Consider the following 16,573-nt stretch of genomic DNA (forward strand, 5'->3'; position numbering starts at 1 on the left):
ACTTGTGTCACTTTACAGATGGGGAAACTGAGATCCAGAGAGGGACAGTGACTCTCCCATGGTCACACGTGTGAGTATGAGGGTGTATGGTAGGACTACTGGATGGCAGTGCAATTGTCAAGCCCAGCATGTGTGAGGTATTGTGAGACTGGCGTAGGAGACAAAGCACTATGAGTGCAGTGTTCTGGGGTGAGGGAGGCCACAGTGGGTAGGAGCTAGGGGCCACCCCATCCTAAGTGGGAAGCACCACTGGAGGAAATGCATGGGGTAACGGTAGGTGTGAGCTTGGATATGGGCGTGGCTGGAGTCAGTGGGTGTGTCTGAGCTGTGTGAGGGAGAAAGGGGAAGGGAAGCGTCTAGGAGCCAGTGGGAGCCATTAGAGGGGGCACAGCTTTCCTAGCCCCTGCCTGGTGCCAGGCATGCAAGGAATAGGACAGCCTGTCCTCACGGAGCCTGCATTCCAGGGGCTGAAAGCACAGATCACTCCAGAAACAGGCGTCTCACATCCCATCCATGGTGATGGACTCAGAACAGTGTGGGAGGCAAGGCAGGGGTTCTTGATGGCAGCTCCCTGGGGTGAGGGAAACGGTCTAGAGCTTAGCCTGGGTGGTAGTGACACAGAGGTTCAGAGGTAGAAACACATCAAGCTGTTCACTTCAAAATAGTGCCCCTTACTGTATGCAAATCTTACCTCAATTAGAAAAGAAGAAAACACAAAAACCTAGTCTTCTGCTTTGGGTGGGAGGGAAAGTGGGAATGGCCAGTAGTTGTGGCCCGGGTGGAGAGGACCTAGACAGAGAGGTGGTGGCAGAGAATTCTACGGAAAGTCTGCTGGTGGGAGTGAAAGCTGGAACCCGGCTCTAGGCTTCTGAGGAGCCCCAGGGGATGGAGCCGCAAAGATTTGGGGCGGCTCAGGGATCCTGGGGCATCCCATCTCTGGAAGAGCCTCCCCTCTGCAGAAGTGGCAAGAAGCCCTCTGAGGGTGTGGATCTGGGATGCTTGTCAAATCTGCAGGTGCCTGGGTCCACAGCCTACTCTTCTGCAGGGGGTAGGGGGATCCCCTAGATCTGCATTTTCACACATTCCCATGGTAATTCTGACACTGTCAGCTGCAAACCAGTATTAGGAGATCACAGCTCAAGGTTCCTTCCAATCCCTGGCTTCTGTGATTCCAGATTCTGAGATTCCCTGCGTTGGAAAGTCATTTTAGCTAGGCCAGCACTGCCACCGCTGGCCATGGCGAGGCTGAGTCCCAGGGAGGGGAAGTGACGTGCCCATGGCCTCACAGATAGCTTGCAGCCAGAGCTGTAACCGGAGCCCTGCCTAGGCTGCCAGGTCAGGTTCCCAGCCCCCTGCCTGGCCAACTTTGTCATGCCCAAGGAATTCCCAGCTGTCAGAAATGGGCGGGGACCGCAGGCGACTGCAGGGAGCCAGCTGTAGGGGGGCCCCACCCACCCTCCAGGTGCCCCAGGTCTCCGGGGTTGGTTGGAGGCCATCTCAGGCTGTTGGCTGCTCAGGGCTCAGGCCCACCTCCTGCCCTTGTGGCCCCAAACAGAGCTCCTGGGGGCACTTGGCCACCAGGGGAGAAGGGCAGAACCCTGGCTCTGTTCCTAGCACGGGGAGGACCTGTTGAGTCCTGTCATGTGGGAGTGCCACCCCAGACTCCTGCCTGTAGAACCTCATTGGGATGCTGGTGGCACAGGCTGAGCTGGCAAGTTCACTGGAGAAGAGAGCGAGGGCGAGGGCGCCCACCGCCAGCCCGACACTGCCCTCACTGGCGCCTGTTGGCTTTGGACCTCTGCTTAAGGCGGTTGTGTGCACCTGGCCTCACCTGTCCCGGGGCATCATCTGCCAATGACAGCCCTCCGTTCTGTTTTCTCTCCTCCTTCACCTCTCTACCCCTCCCTCTTCCTTTTCTTGCCTACGGGATTGGGGCCCTGCCTACTCCTCTTCCATCCTGAGCCTTTGGAGACGAGCCGACCAGGTTTGAGCCCCAGCTCCTGCTCCTCCTGCTGCTTAGCTCTGTGACCTTGGGCAAGTTGCTAAACCTCTCTGAGTCTCAGTTTACTTATCTGCAGAGTGGGGGGTAATAGATCCTATCTCATGAAGGGCTTGTGAGGATTTTAAACTTCTAACCTTGGTTGGGCACGTACTCTGTGCCGGGCACTGTGTGTGTGTTTTACCTGAGTTATCATCCTCATCTCATAGACAGGAAAAATGAGGCTCAGAGAGAGCGGCAGGCTTCTTCCTGCTTGCTCAGCTGTACGTGCGGAGTTGGGTTTTCTGGATCCAAGATCTGTGTTCTTTCCTAGGCAGGCTGGCACTGAGGGAGCAGGCAGGGCCATGGGCAGGGCTGTGGCCTCACCATGTAGGGAGGTGGGCAAGGCTGGGCCTGGGTCACATGTGTGGAGAGGTTACAATCCCAGGTGTTTGGAGTCAGGGATCAGTCTCCATCTATAGAATGAGGAAAGTTGTAACCATCCCCAGTGCGATACCTGAGACTGGATTCAGCTTCCTGCACTCTCCCTTGTCCAAAGCAAGGACTCTTGAGTTCCATCGGTGGAAGGGGAGCATGACTCTGTCTTATGGAGACAGTCATACATAGCTGTTGGTGACTTTTACATTTTTCCTGTAACCACTATTGCAAGTCCTGAGATCTTTGCCTGAGGGATGAAAAAGGGGGCACACAGAATTTTAAGTCCTCACTTAAGGACTTGAACTTACCCCTCCTGAGTAGTACATAGTAGTCCCATCTCCAGAGGAAGAAACTGCTGCTCAGAGTGGGACCCAGCTTTGTCCTGATCACACAGCCCAGGGGTGGGCAAGGTCCTGCCCCCTCCCCGCAGGCCTGAGGGAAGGCCAGGCTGGCTGTCTCCCCATCAGCAGCCGCCTTCATTAGCATTCCGAGGTGCACTGCCCAAGTTGCCATTATGTGGTTGGGTAGATTCACATCTGTAGGTTCTAATTCACCCTAATTGACCCTGCAGGGAATCTTCCAAACTCCTGGGTTTTTACAGCTTCTAGGAGTTTTATTTTGGCTTTTGAAAAATAGTGCATTCATGTCAAACACACAGGGCTATAAATCGATGCTGCTATGATTGATAAAGTATAAAAAGGCCAGTGTGCTGAGTGGCCAGGCCCTGGGTTGTCTTTGTATGTGTACATGCATGCATCTGTGTACATGTTTGTGTATATGTGTGTGTATAGATGTGTGTGTCATAGCAACACATAGAAGCTGGCCTTCATCGAGCATTTCTGTGTTGAGCTCTGTGCTAAGCACTTCACAGGCATTAAATACAATCGCCCAGGGTCCAGCTGCTACTAATTGTCTGATCCAGAGCCCAGCTTGGCCAGGAATAACAAGGTCAGGGCAGAATCAGTGAGCTCATTTTGGTTGTGGCAAGTCTGAGGTTCTTGTGGGATATTCAGGGGAGGGAGGCTGGTAAGCTCTGAGGCTTACCTGCTATTTCACTTTGAGCAAATCAGTTACCCTCTTTGTGTTTCAGTATCCCTTCTGCAAAATGGGGATAATCAATCACAGTACATCCTTCACAGGGTTGTTGTCAGGCTGTCTGCCTCTTGGTCAGGGTGAGAATGGAAAAGCACTCCCTGTATTTAACAATAGTGTGTTGAGTGACTCAGTAAGAACCGTTCTGGTGGAATACGGGGTGGACAGCACCAGGCCTGGGAAGCAGACGGCAGGTGCAAGAGTGAGACTGGCCGTAAAGGTGACCCTGGAATATGTTTTACTGGGTAGGGGGAAGAAAGCTAGGTCCTGGTTGGAGCCAAGTGTAGGGCTATGGGAGGGTTTTTTTTTTTTTTTTTTCCCCCCCTCTTGTTTGTTTTTTGAGATGGGGAGTCTCACTCTGTTGCCCAGGCTGGAATGCAGTGGTGCCATCTCAGCTCACTGCAACCTCTGCCTCTGGGTTCAAGTGACTCTCCTGCCTCAGCTTCCCAAGTAGCTGGGATTACAGGTACCCACCACCATGCCCAGCTAATTTTTGTATTTTTAGTAGAGATGGGCTTCACCATGTCAGCCAGGCTGGTCTCGATCCCACCCACCTCAGCCTCCCAAAGTTCTGAGAGTGCCTCTGTCAGTCAGGCTGAGGTGCAGTGGTGCCTTCTTGGCTCACTGCAGCCTCGATCTCCTGGGATCAAGCGATCCTCCTGCCTCAGCCTCCCGAGTAGCTGGTACTTCAGGCAACTGGGACTATAGGCATGTGCTACCGCGCCTGGCTCATGTTTTTGATTTTTAGTCGAGATGAAGTCTCGTTTTGTTGCCCAGGCTAGAGCATGTTTCTTGATGCAGGGAAAGAGAAGGTGAAGAAGGGGGTTAGATGGGAGGAAGGAAGGGTGGAGTCCAGGGTTCAGGACACAGATGGGCTCCTCGGCCAGCTGGTTTATCCCATGGTTGCATCTTTGCAGAGTGGTGGGGAGACTTTTGCAGGGTGGGTGGCCAAGACTATGGCTACAGAAAGGCCCCTTGGGGTCCAGGTTGGACAGGAAGGGAAGTGCCCCCAGGAGAAGAAAGGTGCTGTGATGAGGTCAGAGAGTGAAGGAGGGCTGAGTGAAGGAGGGCCGTGGATAGAGGCCAATACAGGGTTGGGAGGATATATGGGGTGGGAGGCAGTTCTGAGTGAGGACACCCAGGCCATGGCATGTGTGGGGTTGGCTGGGCCAAGTACAAAAGAGGAAGAGAGGGTTGTTGGTGATCAGGGAGAAGCAGGAGGTTGGCCGGGTCGTCAGGGGTCTGGGGAACTCTCAGGATGAAGGCAGGTGCTGGTGGAGAAGGCTGAGTCAGGCCTCAGGTCCTGGGGAGTGTGGAGGTATGGAGGGAGGTGAGGGGAAGTGGGGGAGGTGGCTAAGGGATGGGGAGAGGGAAAGTGGGGCTGAGGATGAGGGGTTCTTGCCCCAAAGTGGTGGCAGGGTGTCCTGGCTCGCAGCTCAAAGGGTTTTTATATTTTTGGCTTCTTGATGGGAATCTGGAATGGGTGATGGAATTGTGTCATGGATCAGGATTCTGTATTCACAGGGCCCTTAATGACCCGAGCTGCCCTGAATGAGTCCCCTGCTGTCTGGTCTGACTTCTCTGGGTGAAGTCTATGGGGCTGGGCTATGTTGTCATTTACCTCTGCCACTGCCGAGCAGGCGAGAAAACTGCATTGGATGAACAGTTGGAGAGACGTGGCTGGGAGCTCCTTCCCGGAAAACAGTCTCCCGGAGATGAAGCATGGCAGGGGGAGTGTGGATTCCCGGGGCCAGAGTGTTCCAACCAGAAGTTGTGCGGTCTCTGGCAAGTTCTTTTCTTCCTTCTCTGTAACCCAGGGGCCAGTGATGCTTCATGAGCGTGTAAAGTGCCGTGGCAGTGGGTTCCTTCTTGTTAATGATTACTATCACTCAGTGCTGACCAGAGAGGCCTGGTCTCTGTGGCAGAGGGGGTCCCTGGAGGGGCCCAGGACCAGGATTTTGTTCCTGCTCTGAGCACTTGGGTGCTGGTAATGCCACAGGTTGGTTCTGGTGCTTTCTCCAAAGCTCTGTGGCAGACAGAACCAGGGGCATCACTGGCTCCATGCCTACCAGCTGTGTGACCTGGGAAAATCCCTGTAGGCACAGAGCTGCCTCCTTACTTGTAAAATACTGATTAATAATAATACCTCCTTCACTTCATTCATTCATATGTGTACTCAGTATGTGCTGCCATCAGATGAAAAGAGATAAAGAGTGGCCGGGGCGCACGCAGTAGTCTGCCCCCTCCCGCAAGATTCAGCTCCAGCTCAACCCGACCCACTCCCAGCCCCTGAACTCCACCTGGAGGCCTCCTGGCCGCGGCTCCCTGCTGGTTGAAGCTCAGACGCCCTCTTGTGGCCGCGGTCCCTTTGCACGCCGCCCCGCACCAGGGGACCGGAATCCCCGACAAGGGGTGGTCAGCTCAGCTGCGGCACTAGACCCTCTACCTGGCCCCGCCACCCCCACCTCCCCGCCCCATTGTACAGAAGTCTGCGGCGCGTCTCAGGCCACACTGCGAGTTGGGGGTGGCCCTGGCCGCCAGCCTGGTGTCCTTGCCTGGAAGGAATGCGAGGTGTCAGATGACCCTGCCCGCCCTGCCCCTCCCAGGCCGCCCTCACAGAGGACGCCTCTCCCTGGCAGGACACCCTAGGGCCGTCTGGGCCCAGTATGCCCGCTGGCTTGTGAGCAGTCCCTGAAAACCAGCGGCTGGTACAAGTGGGCGTTTGGCGGCACTGCTGGCTGCTGGCTGCTGGCTGCCGGCTTCCGGGCCGCCACCCCGCAGGCCCCTGCCTGGCCAGCCCCAGTGCACTTCTGGGATGTCTCCTGCAGGCCCAAGGGTCTCACTCAGGCCCAGCCGCTGCCTCGGGGCTGGGCGCTGCTGGCAGGACCCACAGCCTCCTGAGCTCAAAAAGCGGCTCTGCCCTTTCTTCTTAGGTTCAGGCTAAGGCCGGCTGTGCCCGAGGGGCACAACACCTGAGTGGAGATGAGCAGCCCAGGGGCGCCCTGCTGACCCGCACCCTTCCCAGACCACAGAGGGCGAAGAGGTCGCTGAGTGAGTGGCGGGGGTGTGGGATGGAACTGTGTACATGGTGTGGTGTGTGTGTGGCGTGTGTTGGTGCGTGTGTGGTGTGTGATGTATGGTCTATATCTGTGTGTGTGGTGTCTCTGTATAGTGTATATCCATGAGTGTGGTGTGTCTGTGTGTGGTGTGTGGTGTGTGCATGCATGTGTGTTTTGTGTGTGTGTTGTGGTGTGTCTGTGTGTGTTGTGTGTGATGTGCCCTATGTGTAGTATGTGTGGTGTGTGTGTCTGTGTATGGTATGTCTGTGTGGTGTGTGTACAAGTGTGTTGTATATATGCATGTGTGTGGTTTGGTGCATATCTGTGTGGTATGTGTGGTGTGTGTGCATGTGTGTTTGTGTGTGTGTGGTGTGGTGTATATCTATGTGTGGTATGTGTGGTGTGTGTGTGCATGTGTGTTGTGTATGTGCATGTGTGTGGTGTGGTGTGTATATCTATGTGTAGTATGTGTAGTGTGTGTGTCTCTGTGTGTGTGCATGTGTGTTGTGTGTGGTGTATATGTGTGGTGTATGTGTGTGTGGTGTGTCTGTGTGCATGTGTGTTGTGTATGCTATGTCTGTGGTGTGCTGTGTGTCTATGTGTGGTATGTGTGGTGTGTGTGTGTGCATGTGCATTATGTGTGTTGTGTGAGTGTATGTGATGTGGTGTATCTGTGTGTTGTGTGTGTGGCGTATATCTATGTGTGGTATGTGTGGTGTGTGTGTCTGTGTGTGGCATGTCTGTGCATGTGTGTTGTGTGTGTGTGGTGTTTGTGTGGTGTGGCATATAGCTATGTGTGGTGTGTGTGTGCATATGTGTTACATGTGTATGTGTGGTGTGGTGTGTGTGCACCTATGTGTTTTGTGTGTGTGTGTTGTGTGCATGTATGTGGTGTGGTGTCAACACGTGACCATGTCCCTACACGTCCACCTACAGGGATTCACACTTCAGTCATTCATTCACTCATTCATCTAACATAATTAGCCTCTGTTCCAGGTCCTGTTCGTGAGACATTCACAGGTAGGCAGAAAGGACAGAGACAGAGTCTAGCAGGGCACTGAGGGGTCGTGGGGGCCCAGAGGGAGGGCAGCTAGAGGCCCAGCGAGGCCGTGGCATCCAGGGCGGTGCTGAAAGACAAGTGAGCTCGCCAGGCCAACTGGACAGCATGGTACAGGCACCTCCTGAAGTCTAATGCAGAAGGCCCTTAGCAACCTTATGTCCCAGATGAGGAAAGGGTTTGGGGAGGTGGTGTGACTCATCCAAGGTCACACAGTCACCCAAGAAATGGCCCCCAGGATTCAGACCCAAATCTGCTGACCCCCAAACCTGCGTTTGATTTAATGATTTAGATTTGTACAAGTTTCTATACACAGCATTAATTTATATTTATTTATGCATTTATAATAAGCCCAGCCTCTGTTTAAAATCTCTCTGCTTCCCAGATTCTCAGTAAGATGAGCAGGCCCAGGCTCAGTGGCCTCAAAGGCAGGTTACAGTGAGCAATGGGGGTGTAACCTGGTCACGCTGGAGTTCTGGAAAGACCCCTTTGACAGCCAGTGGGGCATGCATGTGTGCGTGCATGCATGTGCATGTATGTTTGTGTGAAAATATGTGTGTGCAGGCATGTGTTTGTATGTTTGTGCACATGTGTGTGTTAATATATGTTTGTACATTTGTATGTATCTATGTGTATGTGTGTGTTTGTGTGCATATGTGTATATATGGTGGTGTATATGTGTGTATGTGTACGTGTGTGTGTATATGTGGTTATGTGTGTATATTGTGTTTATGTATGTGTGTATATATGTATGTGTTTGTGTTTGTGGATATGTGTATGTATATAGGTGTGTGTATAGATGTGTGTGTGCACATGCATATGTCTGTGTATATGTGTTATATGTGTATGTATTGTACATATGCAAATGTGTATATGTGTATATGTGTATATGTTTGTGTGTATGTATGTAGGTGTTTGTATATTTGTGTGTTTGTATATGTGTGTGTGCATTGCATGCATCTGTGTATGTGTGTATATATGTGTGTATGTGTATGTGTGTGTATTGTGTATGTGTGTGTATGTATATAGCTGTGCGTATAGGTAGCTATATGTGTATGTATATAGCTGTGTGTATAGATTGTGTATGCACATGTATATGTCTGTGTGTATGTGTGTAGGTATATGTGTATAAATGTGTGCATATGTGGGTGTGGGTGTGTGGATGTGTATACATGCATGTATGTGGGTGTGGGTGTGTGTATGTGTGTGTGTGCACTAGCAGGGGATATGCCGAGCAGGGAAACGTGACAAGGACCTGGCAGCAGTCCCAAGGGGTGATGGTGGTGGCCTGGATTCTGGTGGGCTGGGGGTGAGGAGTGGATGGATTCCAAGTTCGGAGGGGCTTGGGCAGGGCTGGGTGGTGGTTTGGATGTGGGGGGTGGGTGGGAGGAGGCAGCAAGTGTCTGCTGTGGGAACCCGGGTGGTTGATGGGGGCTCATTCTCTGAGGTGGGAGGGAGGAGCAGATGGGGAAGGCAGTGAGTTCAGCCCTGTACCCGACATGTGGGGCAGAGCTCCTGCTTTCTGGGTGTTCTGTGGCCTTCTCTGAGTGATGCCCACACATACACATACACACCCACTTCCCCCAGTGCACCTGGGCCATTCCCCTGCTTAGCAGCTGATGGGAAGAATCAGAAAGGGCCTGGAGGGCAGTGGCTGCATCCTGCTTCGGCCAGAGCTCCACCTTGACCAGTAAGTCCTGAGCCCGGCCATTTCCAGGCTGTCCCCAGGCCTAGTGGGAGGAGGAAGACATGGACACCATTCTATTAGAGGCCTGGCTGTGGCCAAGCTCTCTGAGGGACAGAAGCCTCTAGCACTGGACATGGTGGCCCAAGCCCCTCCCCCACCCCCGGCGGACAGATGTGTGCCTCAGAATCCAGGCCTCAGGTCCCAGCACTCTCTTCTAGCATTGGAGGCAGCCTCATCCTAAAGCCTGCAGTCCCTCCTCAGCTCAGCCTTGGGCCTGTCTGGCTGGATTGCAGAGTGCTGGCGGCGTCCTCGTGGTGGAAGGCCCATGGAACCCCAAGAGGAGCTCTCTCTGCCCCTGCTTTTCAGCCTCTCTAAGTGTCCCTCCTCCATGCCCACTGCAGAGCAGCCCCCGTCTGATTTGCTGGGTCATCCCTGTCCCCTTGGAGCCTCAGTTTCCTCACCGGTCCATGGCAGAGCCATAGTGGGGAAGTCCCCATGCTGAGGAAGGGGCACATTCCTCAGAACGGGGACATCTCTTGTCCTCCTGTCGGGGTCCCTGCCTGCAGTGTGGGGGGCCGCCTATGAGAAGGCTCTGTGAGCCCCTCCTCTGGAGCCTTCCCTGGCAGGCTGCCAGCAGCTCTCCCAGGCTGAATGAGTTATTTTGAAGTGAATGTGGGGGGTGAATTAATGAGCAGTTGGCTCTGGAGCTGTGATCGGTGCCAGCCCCCAGCTCCCACCCTAGTGCCCATTGGCTCTGGAACTGCCACTGAGCATGAGCCTCCCTCCCCAGGGCTGAGCAGCAAGAGGCAGGCCAGGGGCTGCCCTGGGCCGGCACCTGCTTCATGCCAGGGGAGGCCCGCTGTCCTGTCTCACCCATCTCCCGTCCTCAGGCCTCCGGGGAAGGAAGGGGCGTGTGGTGTGGTCTTTCTCACCAGGTCAAGCTGAGTTCCTAGCAGGCCAGCCTGGAGAGTCCCCAGCAGGGCTTCGAGGCCCCTCCAAGGCCGCTCCAGCTCTCTGCTCTGGGCACAGTGCATTGCTTGTCCAACATTCCTATGAATCTTTAGCAGCAACAAAAGTTCGGAGCCCTTGCCTGCCGCAGCCAGCCGCATTCCAAAAGGAACATGCAGCTGGGGTTCCGGTTCCCATTTGGCACACGAGGAGCAGGCACGGCCAGTCACACAGCCAGGGGGGCGAGGGAGTCCAGAAACCCATTTCCTGTGCGTACCTGTCTACCCTGAAGATCCCTCAAGCCACAAATGCTCCCTTCTCCCTCCCTCCTCCTCCCTCCCTCTCCCCCCGTCCTCCTCCTCTCATTCCTTCCTCTGCGGCCCTCATGTGTGCTCTGTCCCCCTTCTGGTGACCCCAAATCCTTTCCACTCTCTTCCCAGGGTTTCCTCCCCATTGGGCCATGACTGCCACAAGAGCAGTGGCACAACAGACCCATCTCAGTCACCCCAGTATCCAGCACGGGGCTGGTCACAGCAGCATCCACAACTGTCCACTGTCCACTGAGTGACCAAGAATCAATGTGTGCAGCCCACTGCGACCCGGAGCTCCCTTCCAAGCAATCTGTTCCTCCGGCTTGCATGCCTCTGGCTGTGGGAAGCTCACTCCCTTATGAAGAATCCGTTTCCACCTTTAGATGGTTCTGTCCATCTGCAAGGCTGGCCTTATGGTGAGCCAGAAGCTGCCCCTCTGGAGCTGCCCCCATCAGCCACACAGAACAGACGTGCTGTCTTTCCCCACTTCATCCTTTCCTCAAAACCCCACTGCTTTGTGCTCCAGGCTGAGCGGTGGAGATCTGGCTCCTGCCCACTAGCCTGGGCCACCACATCCCGACCCCTGGCTTCTTTGCTGTTTCTCGTGCACATCATGCCTGATTCCCTACCCAGCACCTGTGCAGCCCCAGTCTTGGTAGGCCCCTTCTCCTCCATCAAATCTCCACCCAAACATCTCCTGTCCAATGGAAGTCAGCCCTTCCCTTATTCCGTTGCGTCCTCCTGTTTATTTCCTTCACTTGCCAGCTCATCTCAGCTTAGCTCATCTTAATTCCTTAATTTGCAGTCTTCATTTCCAGCCGCCATGAGAACAGAAGGTCTCTGGAGTGGGGACTTCATCTTTACCCCTGGAGCCTTCCACAGGGCCTGGTACACAGGCATTAATAACTGTGTGCCCAGTGACATCGTCCCCGTCCCCATCACCATTCTCTTCATAGAGGCAGAAGAGCCATGAAGTGGCTAAAAACCAGGCCTCTGGGCCATACTGTTGGGCTCTGGGGCTGAATCTGGGACTTAACCAGTGTTTCTAAGCAGCCTTGGAGATAGAAGCAGGCAGGGCTGAGAACGCTGATTCCCCATGGCTCAAGCAGGCATCTTGATTTTGCCCAGAATTTAGGCTTTTTCTCTCAAATCTTTCTCATTCCCCCATAAACACAGAATCCCTTCAGCATCTGCAGGGGAAAGGAAATTCACATGTAATGAACATCTCCTGTGTGCCTGGTGAGTTTGTTTGCTCTTCTTAACAACCCCATGATTGGAGCCCCCGCATTACACATGAGGAGGCTGAGGCTCCTCAGAGAGGCTGATGCAGTTGTTCAAGGACACACAGCTGGGAGAGATGAACCTGGGACTGGACCTCAGTGCTGTGCGGCCCCAGGATCTTGGGGTTTGGAATTGGAGGAGTTCTGTGGAAGTTGGAGCCAGCATGTTCTGTAGAGCCAGAAACAGGCTTTGGCTGTCCCTGAAGCCTGATCCAAAGGTAGCGAGTTCCTCCACTGGAGGATACCAACAACATGCCAAGTAAGCTACCACGAAGCCTGTGCAGTTTACACGTGTTGGCTCCGTTCCCACTTTAGGAGGAGGGAATCATTCTTGGCCCCATTTACCCTGAAGAAATGAAGACTCAGAAGTCAGAGGAAGGCTGTGGGACAGAGTGGAATGAATATGCAGTGAAAGTAGTCATTACAGCAATTCCAATGCGTGCGTCACTGCTTACGTGGGCCACCACAGTGGTGTAGCCAACCTTGGGCTCAGGGTGCTGCAAACATCACTCCACTTAATGTTTACAGCAACCCAAGGAAAGTCGGTGCCATTATTGTCGCCATTCTCCAGATGTAGAAATGGGTTCAGAAAGGTTAAGTAATTTGCCCAAGGTCACACAGCTCGTCAGTGGCACAAAAATGACAGTCACACGACTGACTTCAAGCCCCATGAGAAGTCTCCAGCCGGTGGGGCTGCTGCTTCTGAGATGAAGCAACCACGAGCCTCTGTCAGGGTCGGGAGCCCCAGTCCTCTTTCTAGGGCCACTTGTGACACCCCCACCCTTGTGGGCCTCAGCAGAAGGGAGAATGTCCCTGAGGATGTCCTCTGGCTATTTCAACGACAAATTGTAGAGGGCTCGGCTCTCGGTTTGAGGGGCCGTCTTTCCTGTGACCGTCTCTGACTCTCACAGGTACAAAGAATCACCCTTTCAAGAGGGTCTTTGGATCTAGAAACTTCCATACTCCTCTCCCATCTGATCAGCCATACCACTCTGAAAAAGCAATCCAAAGGAAATATTTTAAAATTTGAGAACAGCTTTTGGCATAAAGGTATGCATCACAGCTTTGTGCAGAATAGCAGGAAACAATTGTAAGATCGTGAGCCATGGGATCAGCCTCTTGGAGGAGAAAGAGCTTAGAATGAAAGGGAAATGCTCACGAAATCCTACATGTACCGAGCAGAAGACGACAGAGCACCTTCTAAGCACAGGGGGAAGCAAAGGAACAAAAGGATGTCAGTAAATATCAAGGACGCTTGGGGTGAGACAGAGCTGGGGGTTTTTCTTTTCTATGTTTTTTTCTTATTGTCATATTTACCAAGTTTATTTAAACAAGCATTACTTTTATAGTGGGTTGGGGGAGAGAGAGAGAGAGAGACCTTTATTTTATGCAACTAAAACCAAAACTGCTTCTGGATGCAGACAAGAACCAAGTGTACCACCTGGCCAGGGTGCAGGCTCTCCCACCGCCAGATCCTGTGAGGCTGACAGATGCTGAATTTCCTCATGCTGCCCTTCTCTGAGGAACACTGGACATCTCTGTTAAAAATGTTATATCTGGGTTGCCAGAAATTCTTTCCAAAGCACTTGCAGTCTTACCTCAGGCTTGGCCGTGGGGTGTCTTGGCAGTTCTTTTGCCTGCAACTCTTGCACGTATTTTCCAAAGCACAGAATCGTTTTCAGTGGAAGTACCTTTCCCCTATAGGATCTTCAGTGCAAGGGCTGGGGAAAGGTGGCCAGTGAGTGTGGCATTTCAGCTGTCTGATGTCCATCTTCACATGAAGGGAGTTCATCTGATCCAATGGGCTTGACCAGGAAATTTAATTATTATTTGGGTATACCAGGGCTGAGGGTCCTTTCCAAGCCAGGCCAAACCTGCAACGTCCCCTGTGGCCAGGGGAGCCCCGAAGGTCCAGAGACCAAAGAAGGAGCCCAGAGCAGGCCAGGGTAGCCCCTGGTCCTGGGTATCTTGTGCCCCCAGATGCTGTTTCTCCCCAGCTGGAGCTGGTCTGCTGAGGGCCTTCAGGAAGCCTCCGGGGTGCCCAACACATCAAGAGAGCATCTCACGCTGGGCGCCTGCGTCTCCAGTCCTCGTGGGACCGTACCTGTGAGAAGGTGGAGGACCCTTCGGCACAGCCGCTGCCTGCCCCAGGGGTAGGGGCTGATCTTGAGGGTGGGTCTTTGGAATGGAGCAAGTAGAGGTGAGGAGTGAGGGGGAATGGGGTGTGTTCTATCCTATGCTTTGTGATGAACTCCTAGTCCCATTTGAGGGAGGGGAAAACTGAGGCTGGGTACGAGAGACTTTCCCAAGATCATCTAATTTGCAGCAGAGTCAGAATTATTACCCAGGACATGAGGCCTCTCAGGAGACATCAGGACCCCCCCCAAGTGCTCACTGTGGAAGGTTCTTCCAGAGCCTCCTTCTGGTCCTAGATGGGCCCATCACAAAGAAGGAACAGTGAGTCTGCTCTAGGCAGTGTGTACACTGGAAAGAGCATGGGCTCTGGAGTCAGATAAACTCAGTTTCTACTGTGTGATCTTGGGTAAGTCACTTAACCTCTCTGAGCCTTCCTTTTTCTGTAGCTGGACACCAATACCAACCTCATGGGGTTAGTTTGAAGCCGAAGAGCTTTCCTCATGACAGGGAAAGAGAAGTCGTTGACAACAGGAGATACTCAGCCGGCGTCAATGCAGGACAGATGCTCCCAGGCCACACTAGCGGGAGGTGCCCCCTGCTGGGGTCTGGAGGGCAGGACCAGCATGGCTCCTCCCCCGAAACCTCTGCCCCTGACATTGCCTGGCACAAGGCAGGGGCTTGATAAGTGTCGCGGTCAAATGAAGCAAATTTGGCAAGTGGCCAGCCCCATTCCTGGTGTTCTCCTTGCCTTCCTGGCCCTGGAGCCCCCTCCTGCTCTGAAGGCTCTGCTCTGCCATAAGCCAGGTCCCTGCCCTGCCCTGTGTGGCTCAGGAGGACGTGGACATCCCCGAGCTGGTCCAGATGCCTGCACCCCTGCTTTGCTCCTTGGGGAGGACTTTGCCTGTTTCTCATGGACACTTACTCCGTGCCAGAGGCCGGGCCTCACCTGCACGATCCCGTTCATGCCTCACAACCCCACAGGGCAAGTGCTGTGAGGATCTTCACTCTGTAGAGGTGGAGCTGAAGCTTTGGAGGAAAGGACTTGCTGCTGTGGGCTGAATTATGCCCCCGCTGCCCCCACATTCATATATGGAAGCTCTAACCCTCTATGTGAGTGTATGTGGGGACGGGGTCTTTAGGAGGTAATGAAGGTAAAATGATGTCATAATCCCATAGGACCACAGCCTTATAAGAAGAGGAAGAGGGACCGGAACTCTCTCTCCGTGTGAGTGTACAGGGCAGGCCAGGAGGAGGGCCCACTCCAGAAATGGCCCCGCGCCAGGCTGCCCAGCCACCACCGCTGGGAGAAATGAGTTTCAGTTGCGAGCTGCCCAGTCTGCAATACTGTGTCATGGCCGGGACTGACCACTACTCGCCCAAAGTCACACAGAGAGGAGCAACCAGGATTCAAGCTCCAGTCTGTTCTTGCAGACTCAAGCCTGTTTATGACCCCACAGTGGGTCTCCCGTGCTAGGGCTGTGCCTCAGTAGCCAGGTCTGTGGAGCGGGTGGCTTTTTTCTGCCTTGCTCCAGGGGCCATGAAGCCTGGGTAACCTCTGACACACCTCCGGCCCTGCTGGCCATGGGGCCATTTCTGCTGCAGCAGCGCCCCCTGCTGGCCCAGACCACGTCTGCCTCGTGCCTGGCCCCTGGAGTTCGTTCCCCTCCCTCCAGATCTGGCCCTCCAAGCCCTGCTCCTTCCATGCCATCCCTCAGGTTCTGCAGGGCACTGGCCACTTCTGCACAGCCAGGCCTTCCCACCCTACCCCCGAGATTCACAGAGCGGGGTTCACTCCCTCCCAGGCTTGGCTTCCCCAGGCTGAGGGCCGGGCAGTGGCACCCTTCCACAGACCACATGAGTTAGCTCCCTCCCCACCCAACAAGGCCAGCGCTGGCTCTGTCTCAGGCCCCTTTGTTCAGGTCTCTTCTGAATAAAGGCACCAGAGGGTCCAGCTCTGGCCATAATGCCCCAGATGAAGCTTGACAGGAGGAGACCTGGACACAACAGGCCAGGTGGGGATGGGAAGCCTCTGGGCCAGGATGCTGCCTTGGGCCTGAGTGGGCAGGGAAGAGGCGAAGACACGCTATTGTGGATCCTTGGCTGGCTACAAGGCTCTCAGATGCCAACCCACCTCCCTTCTGTCCCTTTGCACTCCCTGGGCCCCCTGCAGCCCAGGGTCCCTCACTGCCTCCTCCACCGGCTGCTCACTGAACCCCTTCCACCTCTTGGAGAGGGCGAGCTGGGATTCTGGAGCCAGAAACTCCTGGGTCCCTTTCTACACTAACTCACTTTGTGACCGTCTTCTCTCTGGGCCTTCGTTTCCTCAACTGTGCAGTGGGGGCAGTGCACCTCTCTTGGGTGTGAAGGGCCCAGCAGAGAGCTCAGTGCAAAGCTGGCATCAGTGCCTGTTTGCGCGATGGACAGAAGAGTTGGGGGGGTCAGTGGCCTTGACTACAGGGACAGGGACCCTGCTCACCTCCAGGCTGTCTTCCTTGCCTTTCTTTCCTTGAAGGGAGTGGTTCCCTCTGAGTGCCTATGCTAATGAGCTCCCTGCAGCCCCATCTGCATAAGGAGCATCTGACTCTGT

The sequence above is a fragment of the Theropithecus gelada genome, chromosome 1, assembly GCF_003255815.1.
Source record: "Theropithecus gelada isolate Dixy chromosome 1, Tgel_1.0, whole genome shotgun sequence".
Classification (NCBI taxonomy): Eukaryota; Metazoa; Chordata; class Mammalia; order Primates; family Cercopithecidae; genus Theropithecus; species Theropithecus gelada.